Source organism: Oncorhynchus gorbuscha, linkage group LG05 (assembly GCF_021184085.1).
Source record: "Oncorhynchus gorbuscha isolate QuinsamMale2020 ecotype Even-year linkage group LG05, OgorEven_v1.0, whole genome shotgun sequence".
In the NCBI taxonomy this organism is placed as follows: domain Eukaryota; kingdom Metazoa; phylum Chordata; class Actinopteri; order Salmoniformes; family Salmonidae; genus Oncorhynchus; species Oncorhynchus gorbuscha.
Genome location: NC_060177.1, coordinates 37,147,533 through 37,164,414, shown reverse-complemented (window position 1 = coordinate 37,164,414; position 16,882 = coordinate 37,147,533). Strand labels below are relative to the sequence as shown.

General features: G+C 45.4%; 1 long non-coding RNA gene across 1 annotated transcript; it reads left to right on the top strand.

Annotated features, from left to right (window-relative positions):
* The first annotated feature begins 9,624 nt into the window (after positions 1 to 9,624).
* LOC124035917 lies at positions 9,625 to 11,952 on the top strand. Its single transcript, XR_006838814.1, has 3 exons — positions 9,625 to 9,787; positions 10,107 to 10,223; positions 11,834 to 11,952. It is a non-coding gene; the product is annotated as an uncharacterized LOC124035917 (long non-coding RNA).
* The last annotated feature ends 4,930 nt before the right edge of the window (positions 11,953 to 16,882 follow it).

The window sequence follows — 16,882 nt, the reverse complement described above, 5'->3', positions numbered from 1 at the left end:
TAAATTCATGTTAGCAGGCGATATTAACTAGGGAAATTGTGTCACTTCTCTTGCGTTCTGTTTAAGCAGAGTCAGGGTATTTGCAGCAGTTTGGGCCACGGTTCCATATTTCACTGAAAGAATAAACGTTTTGTTTTCGAAATGATAGTTTACGGATTTGACCATATTAATGACCTAAGGCTCATATTTTTGTTTGTTTATTATAATTTTATTAAGTCTATGATTTGATATTTGATAGAGCAGTCTGACTGAGCTGTGGTAGGCAAAAGTAGGCTCGTAAGCATTCATTCAAACAGCACTTTCCTGCGTTTTCCAGCAGCTCTTCGCAATGCTTGAAGCACAGTGCTGTTTATTACTTCAAGCCTATCAACTCCCGAGATAAGGCTGGCAATACTATAGTGCCTATAAGAACATCCAATAGTCAAAAGGTAAATGAAATACAAATGGTATAGAGAGAAATAGTCCTGTAATTCCTATAATAACTACAACCTAAAACTTCTTAACTGGGAATATTGAAGGCACATGTTAAAAGGAACCACCAGCTTTCATATGTTCTCATGTTCTGAGCAAGGAACTTAAACGTTAGCTTTTTTACATGGCACATATTGCACTTTTACTTTCTTAGAGTGTTGGACTAGTAACCGAAAGGTTGCAAGTTCAAATCCCCGAGCTGAAAAGGTACAAATCTGCCGTTCTGCCCCTGAACAGGCAGTTAACCCACTGCTCCTAGGCCGTCATTGAAAATAAGAATTTGTTCTTAACTGACTTGCCTAGCTAAATAAAGGTAAATAAACTGTGTCTTTGCATTATTTAAACCAAATTGAACATGTTTCATTATTTATTTGAGACGAAATTGATTTTATTTATGTATTATATTAAGTTAAAATAAAAGTGTTCATTCAGTATTGTTGTAATTGTCATTATTACAAAATATATATATTTTTTTTAAACGTCCGATTAATCTGTAATGGCTTTTTTTGGTCCTCCAATAATCGGTATCGGGGTTGAAAAATCCTAATCGGTCGACCTCTAGTCTATACCCATTCAGCATCATTCACACCCTCTTAAGCCTTAGCCTCACCCATCTCTTTAAGGATTCACATGTGAGGTCATGTGGTAAACACATACTATATCAAATAAAATAAAAGTTGATTTGTCACATGCACAGGATACAGAAGGTGTAAACAGTACAGTGAAATGGTTACTTGCGTAGTAGCAATATCAAAACACAGTGTCCAGATAAAAATATGGAATAAATATTTTATTATTAGATGACATTTAAGCGACACTTGTCTAAATCGATGGGTCATGTGAAGGAAATCTATAACCACCCCCAGCCACATCTAGTTAAGTGGATGGGTCACTATAGTATAGACATGCACACATGTTCATGAAATACAATAGATGGCCATAATCACCCTTAGACACACCTAGCTAATTTGGTGGGTCATGCAATAATCCGTCCGAAGTGGAATCTTTCGTTTAGACATGTAGCTAGCTAGGTAGCTAGCTAGCTAAACAACGAACCGGCATAATCCCAACTCATACTACTACCAATACAATCATTGTCAGAGCTGTAAGTACGAATCTGTAGGTAGCTAAAGCTAACAAACTGTATTTATTGAATATGATCTAAATCCTATACACTAAAATGGCCAATTTGGGTGCAATCAATTGGCTAATTTCTCCTAAATCAAATGACATTTCAACAAAATAATTTCTGGAATGCCGATCTTACCTGTTGCTAACTACAGGGACGATTTCAGAACAATCTGAGACAGTGGGTGTCACGGTTTACTGAAATGGCATGGAACGGCTGGAATGAGAGATTATGTGTTTAGGATGTGGGGGCGGAGACCGGGATAGAGAGGGAGAAGTGTATCCTCGGATGGAGGGATGATGAAGAGGGAGAAGTGTCCCGGGACGGAGGAGTAATCTGGCCCTGGGATGATGAACACCCCTGTCAGGCTCATACATCATCAGGATGCGACAGGGCCTCTAGACTCTAGTCGATATCATCAGAGTGTTACCGGGACTCCCCAAACATGCATTACACACAGACACACTCCATAGAGTGCCAGGCAGTGTAACGCTTGGTGGTTTCAATGGTCCAGTTGGTTGGAGGTTGGAGCGTGGTACTTTCAACAAGCAGGGTTGGGGATTTGAGTCAATGGTACAATTTGAGGATACAATTACATCTATAATAAAGCTTCTGGATAAGAGTGTCTGCCCAAACTAAAATATACATTTTTTTTTACTATCAAAATAGCAGATATGGATGTTGAGGTGAATAAAAACCAGCACATACAGTCAGAGCACGATTGAACCCAGAACAAGACTCCTTAGCTAACTGACCTCAAGGTATTTTGACGTGGGGAATGAGGGAGTTAAATATAGCTTAGTTAGCCAATCAGGCCAGTGTTCTCTCCTCTCCAGTTAGTGTGGCCAGGACCACCAAAAATATGACATTTACTGTAATTTTACATACTAAGTGCCTTGTAGAAACAGAAACAGAGGACCACAAGGAAATTTCAGGAATCCTTCATGGACACCTCACTGATCTGCTGACAAAGTCCTATTAAGGTCAAATAAGGAAATATAAGAGAACAAATACACGTTTTGGGCATGAGCTAACACTATGGCTGACCAGACCAGCGTCCTTGACAACTATTCTCTATGACGGTCACCTTGGTGTTCTTACGAGGGGGAAAAACTACAGTTGAGATGATTCAAAACCAGTCTATATCTAAAACATATAGAGAAGAAATTAAACCCAACGTTGCAATTTACAAGTTTCTCAAATGTTCCTCAAACACTCCAATGTGGCAATATCTCAGGTTATTTATAGAGATATTCTTTATTACATTTCCTTCAAACTTTACTATACGGTATTTGCATAAATATAGGCCTACACTATACATACAAGCTCTTCACCATAGAACAATCATATGCTTAGATGTTGCATTAGTGTATTTCCACTTAGCTTGGTGGTACATCCCGGCTCCATAGTGTATTCGGTCACAAGCTGACTATGGTGAGTTTCTATTCTATGCTACATTTCCATTGAGCTCAATACAGCCTGGCAGGCTCCACTATAAAGATATTACTGGTGAGAGTCTGATGAGATAGATGCCGTTCAGGCTTTATTACATTTCCATACAGCGTAATGTTGCCAGGCTCCAATAGAGCTTTATCTCCTTCTGCGTTAGGTGATCCTTCAAGAGGAATTAGCACTTTCATCAATTCTACCCATTGCTGCGCCCAGGAGGAGTCGTGTGATTGGCTAGCCGTTGGGGCCGCCTCACTGGAGGCAGGCTGTGATTGGCCAGAGAGGGATGTTCATTAGTGAACACTTGGACACCTGCTGACCCCTAGAAGGTTCCAGAGCATGTGGTGATAAATTAGCTATGTTTCTCTGTCATACACATTCTACACACGCGCGCACACACGCACACACACACACGCACACACACACACACGAAGGCGACTGTGTATACACACGGAAACAAGCATCTTCCACACTCTAACAGGTGTGAGCACCCACCCACCCATCCACACCCACACACAAATCCCACCTCCTCCCCCACTCTTCCAGATCCTGCCTCGTTTCCAACTAAAATTAAAAAGAGAAAAGAAAGAAAAAAAACTGCATTGCCCGCAGGCTTCAACTACCTGTCTGTATTAACCCCTTATTGATGCTTAAAAACAGCTTATTGAATGTCAAATTAAGATCCCCAAAACAGCCAAACTGCTTCATTTGCATTCTGGATGAAACCTCTTTGGAGAGATCCAACTGATAAGAAATGAGCTGTAGGACAATTTTTTTATTTTCTATTATTGAAGAAGTGGAGCACTCGTACTCCATTATAACGTTTGTTTGTTTTTGTATTTGTATTAGATAGGACAGTCAAAGAGAGGGGAGAGTGTGGGTCGGATTCGAACCCACGCTTGCACCGGCACAGGTCATCTGGAGGCAGCGGTTTAGACCACCCCAGGCCACCGTATGATTATTTCTTACAAATATTTAGAACGTTTTTTTTCTTCTATACAGTGAGCTTGGTCTGGTAGAGACTGAGCCATACAATATCTCACCCGTGTTACATTAGACTGCAAAATAGCAGAGGCAATACAAAGAACGGAGGAGAGCCACCGCAGAGTGCCGTTTAGATGCTGTCAAAACAGTGTGTAGGTAATTATCCATTTATCAAAGGATATTTCATAGATCCTGAAACTGTCAAATGAACTGGATATGTGTACATTAAGAGTGAATACATATTAACAGCTGAATATCTGATATGTATTGATGATCCCCCTACAGCAGTGGTTCACAAACTTGTTATAGTCCCGTACCCTTTCAAACATTCAACCTCCAGCTGCGTACCCCCTCTAGCACCAGGGTCAGCGCACTCTCAAATTCAGTTTTTTTTTTGTTGCCATCATTGTAAGCCTGCCACACACACACTATATGCTACATTTATTAAACGTAAGAATGAGTGTGAGTTTTTGTCACAACCCGACTCGTGGAAAGTGACAAAGAGCTCTTATAGGACCAGGGCACAAACAATAATAATCAATCATTTTGCTCTTTATTTAGCCATCTTATACATAAAACCTTATTTGTTCATCAAAACTTGTGAATAACGAGAAGGGTGTGCTTGAAAGGACGCACATAACTCTGCAATGTTGGGTTGCATCGGAGAGAGTCCTAAATCATTTTCCACACACGGTCTGTGTAAGAACCGACGCTGGAGTGGAGAAGCAGGTACGGGGGGTCAACAGTTAATTGGAACAGACATGGAACGGGACAAGAACAGCGTCAGAACCAGGTAATACAGACGTGAGACAATCAATGCAGCAGCGTGGAAACAGGGCCTGGGAACTGACAAATATAGGGGAGGTAATAAACAGGTCCAATAATAGTCCAATAATCGCTGATGCGCGTGACGAGGGAAGGCAGGTGAGCATAATGATGGTGGCAGGAGTGCGTAATGCAGGGCAGGCGTGACAGTACCCTCCCCCCCTCTAGGGGCACTACCATGCGTCCCACCTAGGCGAGCCTGACGGGCCGGCCGAGGCATGGGCGCTGGACAAGCTGGCTGGGCACATTGAATAAGGTTGCGGAGAGTCCCTGTAATCCTAGATTCAGATCATTCAGGTGAGAAAAAACATCACCCAGATAGGCCAGTCATGTGAGAAACTCATCATCATGCAAGTGGTCAGACAAGTGAAAATTATGGTCAGTAAAGAAAACTTTAAGCTAGTCTCTCAAGTAAAATAAACATTTCAGTACTTTGCCCCTTGATAACCAGCACACATTACACGGTTGCACACGTTACACGTTACACGGTTGCAATGACATGGTTGCTGCCCATATCATTGCATAATGAAGAAACTACACGAGAGTTCAGGGGCCTTGCTTTAACAAAGTTAACCATTTTCACTGTAGTGTCCAAAACGTCTTTCAAGCGGTCAGGCATTCCCATGGCAGCAAGAGCCTCTCAGTGGATGCTGCAGTGTACCCAAGAGGCGTCGGGAGCAACTGCTTGGATGCGCATTACCACTCCACGATGTCTCCCTGTCATGGCTTTTGCTCCATCAGTACAGATACCAACACATCTTGACCACCAAAGTCCATTTGATGTCACAAAGCTGTCCAGTACTTTAAAAATATCCTCTCCCGTTGTCCTGGTTTCCAGTAGTTTGCAGAAGAGGATGTCTTCATTAATTGACCCCCCCCATAAACGTAACTGACATATACCAGGAGCTGTGCCAGGCCCGCCATGTCTGTTGACTCATCCAGCAACTTGTAGAATTCACTGGCTTGTATGAGAAGCAGTAATTGTTTCAAAACATCTCCCACCATGTCACTGATGCATCGTGAAACCGTGTTGTTTGATGAAGACATTGTCTGTATAGTTTTTTGGGCCTTTTCCCACAGCATTGTCCCAGACATATCCGCGGCAGCAGGAAGAATTAAGTCCTCCACAATAGTATGGGGCTTGCCTGTCCTAGCCACTCAGTAGCTCACCATATAAGATGCTTCTAGCACTTTCTTATTAAAGGTATCTGTTGCTTTTATACATGTCTTACTACTCGAAAGTCGTCTTAATTCTCGCTCAAAAAACACCCGTGGCTTATTTTTTAAACTGATATGTTTTGTTTCTAAATGTCTGGGCGAGAGTGAAGGTTTCATCGAGTTGTGAGATACTTTATCACATATAACACACTGTGGCTGAGGAACGGCACTACTCCCAATATAAGTGGACCCCAAATCAATGTAGTTCTCATCATATTTGAGCCTCTTCAATGGTCCAAAGTCCCTGCCTGTTGTTCGGTGCTTTCCCGGGTCAGGGGACAGTAGCTCTTCGGCTGAATCAGATCCACAACTGTCAGTGTCCATGCTAGCTGGGCTAACAACAAATGTAGAATTACTGATGCTAGCATTGGATGTGCTCGTGGAAGCAGAACAACTTGTGTCGTTGTGCAGTACTGCCAGTAGAGCTGGTATGTGTCTCTATGGATTTACTTTTTTAGCCTTTTATCAATTTTCGAGCAAACGGAATGAGCAGCAGCTAGGTTTGGCTACATACGGACCGTCAGTGGAATTCCAGCGAGAGGGTAACGGTTAATGTGATTGGATGTTAATTATTTGACGAGGCTACCTGTATTTGACATTGTATTGTTATTTTGCTGAACACTAGATGGTTTCATTTTATTTTTGGCAGTGAAACGATGCTACTCAGGCGAGAAAAAAACCTCACCCAAATGTATAGCCCCGTTGGAAAATATAAATGGACTGTTTGAAAATATGAAGAAATTGTTCGTTTTTTGATTACATTTTGTATATATTTTTAGATGTGAACCACATTTTTATTTGGCGTACCCCTGATGGCATATCGTGTGTACCCCGTGTTTGGGAATACCTGCCCTACAGTATTTAGGCCCAGAAAATGTTACGTCACCAGAAATTGCAAAGCCGAGAGTTCCATTCCCCTAGGTGTCCCTAAAAGCCACTCTTAACCATTGGATTACGATGTTCAGTACGCACATACTCACACGCACACGGACACGCACATGGACACACACATGCAGGGCCTACTATATTCACAGTGTAGCGCTGCATGAAAATGTGTGCGAGCCTTGGTTAAAAGGCTCAGACTGTAAATGGAACCTAACAGAAGTTATGGGTCCTATAGGGTAGATGGAACTCTTCCACCTCTAAACATCTTGGGAACAAAAACAGTTACTGTGGATCAGACGCTGAGAGAGGTATCAGAAATACCGACATATTCACTGCACACACACACACACACACACACACACACACACACACACACACACACACACACACACACACACACACACACACACACACACACACACACACACACACACACACACACACACACACACACACACACACACAGCAATCGTATTTCTTTCAACCCCCTCTGAATGTGTTTCAACCCTTCACTTCAAATGAAAAGCTTTAAAAGAGAGGGAGCGAATTTTAGAGAGAGAGAAAGAGCGAGAGTTAGAGACAGAGAGAAAGAGAGAAAAATAGTGAGAAAGAGAGAGAGGGAGGGAAGGAAAGCATAGAGAGAGTGTAAGAGAACGTGTGGGATTCCAGCAAAAGTGTGAGAGAAGAATAGAATACTGCAGAGAAGACTGGGGAAAAGAAGGGAGAAATAGAATACTGCAGAGAAGACTGGGGAAAAGAAGGGAGAAATAGAATACTGCAGAGAAGACTGGGGAAAAGAAGGGAGAAATAGAATACTGCAGAGAAGACTGGGGAAAAGAAGGGAGAGATAGAATACTGCAGAGAAGACTGGGGAAAAGAAGGGAGAAATAGAATACTGCAGAGAAGACTGGGGAAAAGAAGGGAGAGATAGAATACTGCAGAAAAGACTGGGGAAGAGAAGGGAGAAATAGAACACTGCAGAGAAGACTGGGGAAAAGAAGGGAGAAATAGAATACTGCAGAGTAGACTGGGGAAAAGAAGGGAGAAATAGAGATGGGGGGGTGCTCTGATTTGACAGTACCAGCATACCCCCACCCCCCCCTTCCATCCTCTCTGTCTCCTGACTGTCCAGACATTCAATAAGAAGGTGGGAGTTGAAGCTACACTACCCAACCCCTCTACCCCTCTCACAGCTAGATAGCATTTAGAGGAATCCCCAGGTAACCCCATGGTGCCCATATGTGTGGCTCTGTGAGAAAGGAAAAATGGAAAGGAGCGGACGCGGTACCAGTTAGAGGTACTACAGAGCGGGACTTGAAGGTGACCTCCCTAGGCTCTACTCTGTGTGTGTGTGTGTGTGTGTGTGTGTGTGTGTGTGTGTGTGTGTGTGTGTGTGTGTGTGTGTGTGTGTGTGTGTGTGTGTGTGTGTGTGTGTGTGTGTGTGTGTGTGTGTGTGTGTGTGTGTGTGTGTGTGTGTGTCCTTACTCTTATCTCCCTCTCTCCACAGCACATCCAGCTGCCCGTGTCCTCGGCTGGAGTCACACACACACTGTCATTTTCTTATCACCGAGGCCACAGGGGGTCTTTTACCAGAACTCCCGTTCCTTCTCCTCCTCCCTCTCCTCCCTCCTCCTCCCTCACCCCCATCACCTCCCCTCGCTCTCTTTGCCAACTCCTTGGTTCAGTGAGCAAAACAGCAGGAGTGAGGTAAGGGGTGGCATGCTGCCAAGCCCATTGCTCACGAGACTGTTAGGATAAGCCCAATAGGAGTGTTGTAAATTAACCCCTGGTCCTAACACCACCATCACCATTAACAGTTACTGCACTCTTAGAAAAAAATGCTTCCAAAAGGATTCTTCAGCTGTCCCTTTAGGAAAACACTTTTTGTTTCCAGGTAGAACCTTTTTGTAGGTTCCATGGAACCCAAAAGGGTTCTGCCTGCAACCAAAAGTAGTTTTCAAAGGGTTCTCCTATGGGGACAGCCAAAGATGCTAGATAGCACCTTTTTTTCCCCCTAAGAGTGCGACCCAGAGAGAACAGACCTGAAAACAAACAAAACACGCGAATGAAAGGTTAAAACGTTTAGAGCAGCAGCGACACTAAAGTTTTTAACATTTAACATTTAAGTCATTTAGCAGACGCTCTTATCCAGAGCGACTTACAAATTGGTGCATTCACCAAAGTCACTAAAAATCTAAAGTGATTTCTAGAGATGACAGTGATATGAAGGGAATCAGTGCTCCCACTGGGCACAGACGTCAGCTTAAAGAGTTGTTCGAGTTGTCAACTGACGTGAATTCAACGTTAAATATATCAACAACTAAAAAATGTATGCTGAACGATAAAGCGAAATGTCTGTCGTTTATTTTTCATTTTTTAAACTACTAATTGACTGGACATCGGTTAATTTATTTAAATTCCATTGAAAAAAAAAAATCCTGCGAGCTCAATGTGCACTTTAATGTTTTTTTTTATAGATAAATCAGATCGTGCCCGAACTCTGTGTTGCGGTAGTTGTAGTTTCCAACAGGCCAATGTTCTACATAGTTTAAAGCAGAAAATAAGATAATTAACTACAACGGCCATAATCAATTGCGCGCCTACTTGTCCGGTCTGCGATTATTTCACGCCTGCTACTTAGGAGACAGGAGTTTGCGCGATCATAGAAAACAGTTGCTTCGCAAGGTATCTTTACCTGAAAATACACAATCGAATTGATTGATCGTTGGTGTTCAGCAGTCATAAAAGTCTACTTTATTTGCTTTGAAGAACTACTGTAATAGATATTTTGTCAGACAGCGTAGGCAGCAGCTCTATAGAGATAAGGTAACGACATGGAATTTAATGAAGTAATCAAATATTTTTTTTTATTTTATTAAAGTAATGTGAATAAATTATGGTTATTAAGTGATAAGCAGTAATGGGCAGTCGCTACCAATCTTATTGAGTTTTATTTTTATTACAGCAATTAACCCACATAATACATAGTGTATTTCATGTTTAAAAAAACGAACCAAAACCAAACCCCCCTCAAAAAGCACTAATCGCTCAGCACAAAAAAAGTTCACCTTGCCATTGGATTTAGGTTACAAATTGGGTGAGCTAAGATGAATGTGTGTGTGTGTAACGTTGGATCATGTTACAGTGCTTTCCCTGCCTTATGCTGAGATTACTGCAACGTCCTTGATCCACCACGACCCCTGGCTTCCTGCTTACACAAGCACTTGTCCCGCCGAGAAACGACTAAGATTACCTATGCAAGGTGTGTGTGTGTTGTTTTTTGGGTCTGTCTGTCTGTCTGTCTGTCTGTCTGTCTGTCTGTCTGTCTGTCTGTCTGTCTGTCTGTCTGTCTGTCTGTCTGTCTGTGTCTGTCTGTCTGTCTGTCTCTGTCTGTCTGTCTGTCTGTCTGTCTGTCTGTCTGTCTGCCTGCCTGCCTGCCTGCCTGCCTGCCTGCCTGCCTGCCTGCCTGCCTGCCTGCCTGCCTGCCTGCCTGCCTGCCTGCCTGCCTGCCTGCCTGCCTGCCTGCCTGCCTGCCTGCCTGCCTGCCTGCCTGCCTGCCTGCCTGCCTGCCTGCCTGCCTGCCTGCCTGCCTGCCTGCCTGCCTGCCTGCCTGCCTGCCTGCCTGCCTGCCTGCCTGCCTGCCTGCCTGCCTGCCTGCCTGCCTGCCTGCCTGCCTGCCTGCCTGCCTGCCTGCCTGCCTGCCTGCCTGCCTGCCTGCCTGCCTGCCTGCCTGCCTGCCTGCCTGCCTGCCTGCCTGCCTGCCTGCCTGCCTGCCTGCCTGCCTGCCTGCCTGCCTGCCTGCCTGCCTGCCTGCCTGCCTGCCTGCCTGCCTGCCTGCCTGCCTGCCTGCCTGCCTGCCTGCCTGCCTGCCTGCCTGCCTGCCTGCCTGCCTGCCTGCCTGCCTGCCTGCCTGCCTGCCTGCCTGCCTGCCTGCCTGCCTGCCTGCCTGCCTGCCTGCCTGCCTGCCTGCCTGCCTGCCTGCCTGCCTGCGTATAGGGGACGAGAGGTGGCTTGTTCTCCAGATTGGGGTTGTTCAGGCCTTATTGTTATAGCTTGACGTAGGGCTTGAGACACAATGCGAGAACATGAGGAAATCCACTGAGCCTGTGACCCAGAGCGAGGGAGACAGTGCAGCTCTCTGTCTGCCTCGCTCACTCTATCACCCTAGAAGCTAGCCCAGCATGAGCCTAGGCACAGCTCTCCTCTACTGTACGTCATACATGTGACGATTAAGCCCATGCAAAAACACTGACGCTAGGCTATTTCCTACCGTCTATCTATGGGGTACATATACAGTTTAACACTGTGTGACAAAGCCAGGCTAGCATCGGCTTCGATTGGACTGGGAATGCAGACAGGCAGCGTGATGCAGTACAGTCAGACAGGCAGAGAAACAGGATGCTGGGGCTATCAGATGTAACATGGCTACAGTGCACTGAGCTGTGGGAGCAGCACAGTCGTATTTCTTCTCTGATTGGTGTTTTGGTGGGTAATTGGTGTCTTGCTGTGAGAGCACAGGATGTGTCTGTGAGCACGCTAGGGTGAGGGGATGAGACACAATGTCCTTGGCAACTCTACCAACCAACCACCACTGCCAGTGATATCCATCACCCCCTGGGCATGATTACCAGTACAGGCATCATACACCACTGGCATAGTGCACCATACTCAAACAAACACACACACACACCTGCACATTCAAGTACAAAATCACACACATCCCAGAAGTGATGAGGAAGTGCTGCTTGATTCAGCCTACACACACACAGAGAGAGAGTAGGCCCCACACAATCCCTGCCCTGTAGCTGTTCAACGAAAGACACATTTCAAAGGGAACTCCCCAAACTAACCTGACCTGTTCATTCCTTTCAGGCACATGGTGTCATGGTTCCACCTGTCACCAGAGGGCGGCAGAGACCGTCCTAGAGACATTTACGACACTCAGCTGTGTCCTATTTACTCGCTATGATTTCCCTGTTAAAAGAGGTGTGTTTTCTGTTGTCTTTTGCAGAAGCTTGAATTGTTTCCTGAATGGGGGGGTTGTTTCCTGAATGGGGGGGTTGTTTCCTGAATGGGGGTTGTTTCCTGAATGGGGGGTTGTTACATGAATGGGGGTTGTTTCCTGAATGGGGGGTTGTTTCCTGAATGGGGGGTTGTTTCCTGAATGGAGTTTTTGAGGCTCAGTGTTAGTTGTTTTTGAGGCTCAGTGTTAGTTGTTTTTGAGGCTCAGTGTTAGTTGTTTTTGAAGTGTACTGCGCTCCTGTGGCTACCGTTTCTCAGTAAAGTATTACGTTTATCCTTAACCACTGATTCCTCGCCTGGTCTCTTCTCTGCACCTGGGTCCAACCTCACCACGTCACACATGATAACAAGTATTTATCTGATTTCTTTATTTCTGGCTTGGATGCCTGATTCTATTACTGTGACGTAAGAGGAGATTGATTCCTCCCTTAAATAACCCTAACTTGAAGCAGTAACTATAGTCTACTCAGCCAGTACTAAAACTAGCCGGCTGTATGCACCATAGAGAATACATACAAGTCACTTCTCAGGGCAGTGATGTTGAGTTCAATTCTATTTTTATGATATCAAATGGTGGTGAGAAAACAGTAGCAGGTCTATAGTGGGTAATAACACATTTTAATTTAAAACATTTTTTTCCTTCATATTATTGAATGCTTTTCATTTGCAGCAAAACTCTCATGTATAACCACGTATAACCACGTATAACCACGTATAACCACGTATAACCACGTATAACCACGTATAACCACGTATAACCACGTATAACCACGTATAAGACACCCCACTATAAAACCCTCTGTGTGACAATGATAACTACAATTCAATTACTAAAAGGTGGTAAGCCATTTCAATGTGAACTAATAGATTCAACTCTATTTTAATTAGATTATACTGATTGGTTCTGACTGTGGATAATACGACCAACGGGAGAGGGTAACATTGGGGGTAATTGAATTGCCTAGCTTCGGTAAACCTGGGCCAGATCGTTTTGTAAATCCTAATGAATAAGATTTAATGGAAAGGGGGGGGGGGCTGATCCTAGATTAGCATCCTACTCTGAGACGTCCTGAGAGTACGGGCCCAGCTCTCATCATCATCATATCACTCCCATCTAACTCTATGACGTTCGCTGGGAAAGACAGGCACGCATCTGAGATCCTCAGAAGAAATAGCTGTGATTATTTTTTAGAAGTACATATATATATATATATATATATATATATATATATATATATATATACTGAACACCTTCCTAATATTGAGTTGCACCCCCTTTTGTCCTCAACACAGCCTCAATTCGTCGGGGGATGGACTCCACAAGGATGCTGGCCCATGTTGACTAAAAATGCTTTCCACAGTTGTGTCAAGTTGGCTGGATGTCCTTTGGGTGGTGGACCATTCTTGACACACAGGAAACTGTTGAGTGTGAAAACCCCAGCAACATTGCCGTCCTTGACACACTCAAAACAGTGCGCCTTGCACCTACAACCACACCCCGTTCAAAGGCACTTAAATGTTTTGTCTATTCGCTCTCTGAATGGCGCATACACAATCCATGGCTCAATTGTCTCAAGGCTTAAAAATCCTTATTTAACCTGTCTTCTCCGGCTCATCTATACTGATTGAAGTGGATTTAACAAGTGACATCAATAAGGGATCTTAGCTCTTAGATCTCACCTGGATTCACCTGGTCAGTCCTTGTCACAGAAAGAGCTGGTGTTCCTCAAGTTTTGTACATTCAGTGTATATAAGCACAATTTATTATGCTATGTCCGCATGACAGAGATTAGTAAGAGAACAATATATGTTGATAGTTATCAGTATGAGAAGAGGGGTGATTAATTCGAGACTAATGTAATTTCCATGTACGTGCATAGGAAGCCCCAATGACTGTAACACGAGGACAGAGCCAGGTGTCTGAGCTCTAAGGGAGCTGGGATGGGACTGCGACCCCAGGCGGGAGCTTCTCATCGGTGTACAGCAGCTCAGCACACAGCCTGGATCAATATCAGGAGAGCGTGTGTATTGATTATGTGTGTAAGAGATATGAGAGGGGGGGGTCGTTATACTGGGGGGGGGGGGGCGTGGACAAGGTAATAGGATTTTTAAGCCTTGAGACAATTGAGACATTGTGTATGTGCGCACTATGCATTATGGGGTTGAATGCTGTAGCATAGAATAAAAATATATATACTCGTCCCTTGAGGGTAGTTACTGCTCATTACTGCTTACAAAAATATTTCAGGTGTGTATATTACATTTTATATGATTTCATTCCATGTCATCATATCATCTCTATAGAGCTGCTACCTATACTTTCTGATAAAATCACAATTTTGTAGTTCTTCACAGTAAATAAGGCATACTTTTATAGACTGCTGAATACCAACTATCAGACCTCAGGATAAGAACCCAGATGCAGACAGTTCGAAGTAACAAAAGTTTACTACAAAAGCGGGGCAGGCAAATGGCAGGTCAAGGGCAGGCAGAGGTCAGTAAACCAAAGCAGAGTCCGAAAGGTACAGAACGACAGACGGGTTCAGGGTCAGAGCAGGCAGAGGTCAGTAAACCAGGGCAGAATCACAAGGTACAGAACGACAGACGGGTTCAGGGTCAGAGCAGGCAGAGGTCAGTAAACCAGGGCAGCATCACAAGGTACAGAACGACAGGCGGGCTCAGGGTCAGGGCAGGCAGAATGGTCAAAACCAGGAGAAATAGAAAACAGGGACTACAGCAAAAACAGGAGTACGGGAAAACCGCTGGTAGGCATGACAAGACGAACTGGCAACAGACAGAGAACACAGGTATAAATACACAGGGGATAATGGGGCAGATGGGCGACAATTTATCGACCTATGGAGGTCTGGATTTGGTGTTATGCAGGTGAATGAGGACCCAAAAGCGACTTAACGGAAACAGAGTCTTTATGCCAGTTTTAAACAAAAGCGATAATCCTGGATATTATCTAGGTAAATGCAAAAACAGAAAAACTGAAATCCACTCGTCAGTAGAGAGGAACGACTGGAGACGCGACCACAGACTGCAGGTCGCTTCAGGAAGGCATCGGCCGTAGCTGACATTGACACCTGCTCACACGCAGCATCTGAAGAAGGTAAAAACACGACAGGGCGGAACAAGGACACAGAACTGCGAACATCAAACAAGGATCCGACAAGGACAGAAGCGGAAAACAGAGGGAGAAATAGGGACTCTAATCAGAGGGCAAAATAGGGGACAGGTGTGAAAAGAGTAAATGAGGTAGTTAGGAGAATGAGGAACAGCTGGGAGCAGGAACGATAGAGAGAGAGCGAGAGAGGGAGAGAGGGAGGGGGAGAGAGAGGGATAGAAAGAGGGAAAGAACCTAATAAGACCAGCAGAGGGAAACGAATAGAAGGGAAGCACAGAGACAAGACATGATAATCAATGACAAAACATGACAGTACCCCCCCCACTCACCGAGCGCCTCCTGGCGCACTCGAGGAGGAACCCTGGCGGCAACGGAGGAAATCATCAATCAACGAACGGTCCAGCACGTCCCGAGATGGAACCCAACTCCTCTCCTCAGGACCGTAACCCTCCCAATCCACTAAGTACTGGTGACCACGTCCCCGAGAACGCATGTCCATGATCTTCCGTACCTTGTAAATAGGAGCGCCCTCGACAAGGACGGGGGGGGGGGGAAGACGAACGGGGGCGCGAAGAAAGGGCTTGACACAGGAGACATGGAAGACAGGGTGGACGCGACGAAGATGTCGCGGAAGAAGCAGTCGCACAGCGACAGGATTGACGACCTGAGAGACACGGAACGGACCAATGAACCGCGGAGTCAACTTGCGAGAAGCTGTCGTAAGGGGAAGGTTACGAGTGGAAAGCCACACTCTCTGACCGCGACAATACCTAGGACTCTTAATCCTACGTTTATTGGCGGCTCTCACAGTCTGCGCCCTGTAACGGCAAAGTGCAGACCTGACCCTCCTCCAGGTGCGCTCACAACATTGGACAAAAGCCTGAGCGGAGGGAACGCTGGACTCGGCGAGCTGGGATGAGAACAGAGGAGGCTGGTACCCAAGACTACTCTGAAACGGAGATAGCCCGGTAGCAGACGAAGGAAGCGAGTTGTGAGCGTATTCTGCCCAGGGGAGCTGTTCTGCCCAAGACGCAGGGTTACGAAAAGAAAGGCTGCGTAATATGCAACCAATCGTCTGATTGGCCCTTTCTGCTTGACCGTTAGACTGGGGATGAAAACCGGAAGAGAGACTGACGGAAGCACCAATCAAACGACAGAACTCCCTCCAAAACTGTGACGTGAATTGCGGGCCTCTGTCTGAAACGGCGTCTAACGGGAGGCCATGAATTCTGAACACATTTTCAATGATGATTTGTGCCGTCTCCTTAGCGGAAGGAAGCTTAGCGAGGGGAATGAAATGTGCCGCCTTAGAGAACCTATCGACAACCGTAAGAATCACAGTCTTCCCCGCAGACAAAGGCAGACCGGTAATAAAGTCTAAGGCGATGTGAGACCATGGTCGAGAAGGAATGGGAAGCGGTCTGAGACGACCGGCAGGAGGAGAGTTACCTGACTTAGTCTGCGCGCAGTCCGAACAAGCAGCCACGAAACGGCGCGTGTCACGCTCCTGAGTAGGCCACCAAAACCGCTGGCGAATAGAAGCAAGCGTACCCCGAACGCCGGGGTGGCCAGCTAACTTGGCAGAGTGAGCCCACTGAAGAACAGCCAGACGAGTAGAGACAGGAACGAAAAGAAGGTTACTAGGACAAGCGCGCGGCGACGCAGTGTGAGTGAGTGCTTGCTTTACCTGTCTCTCAATTCCCCAGACAGTCAACCCGACAACACGCCCTTCAGGGAGAATCCCCTCGGGGTCGGTAGAAGCCACAGAA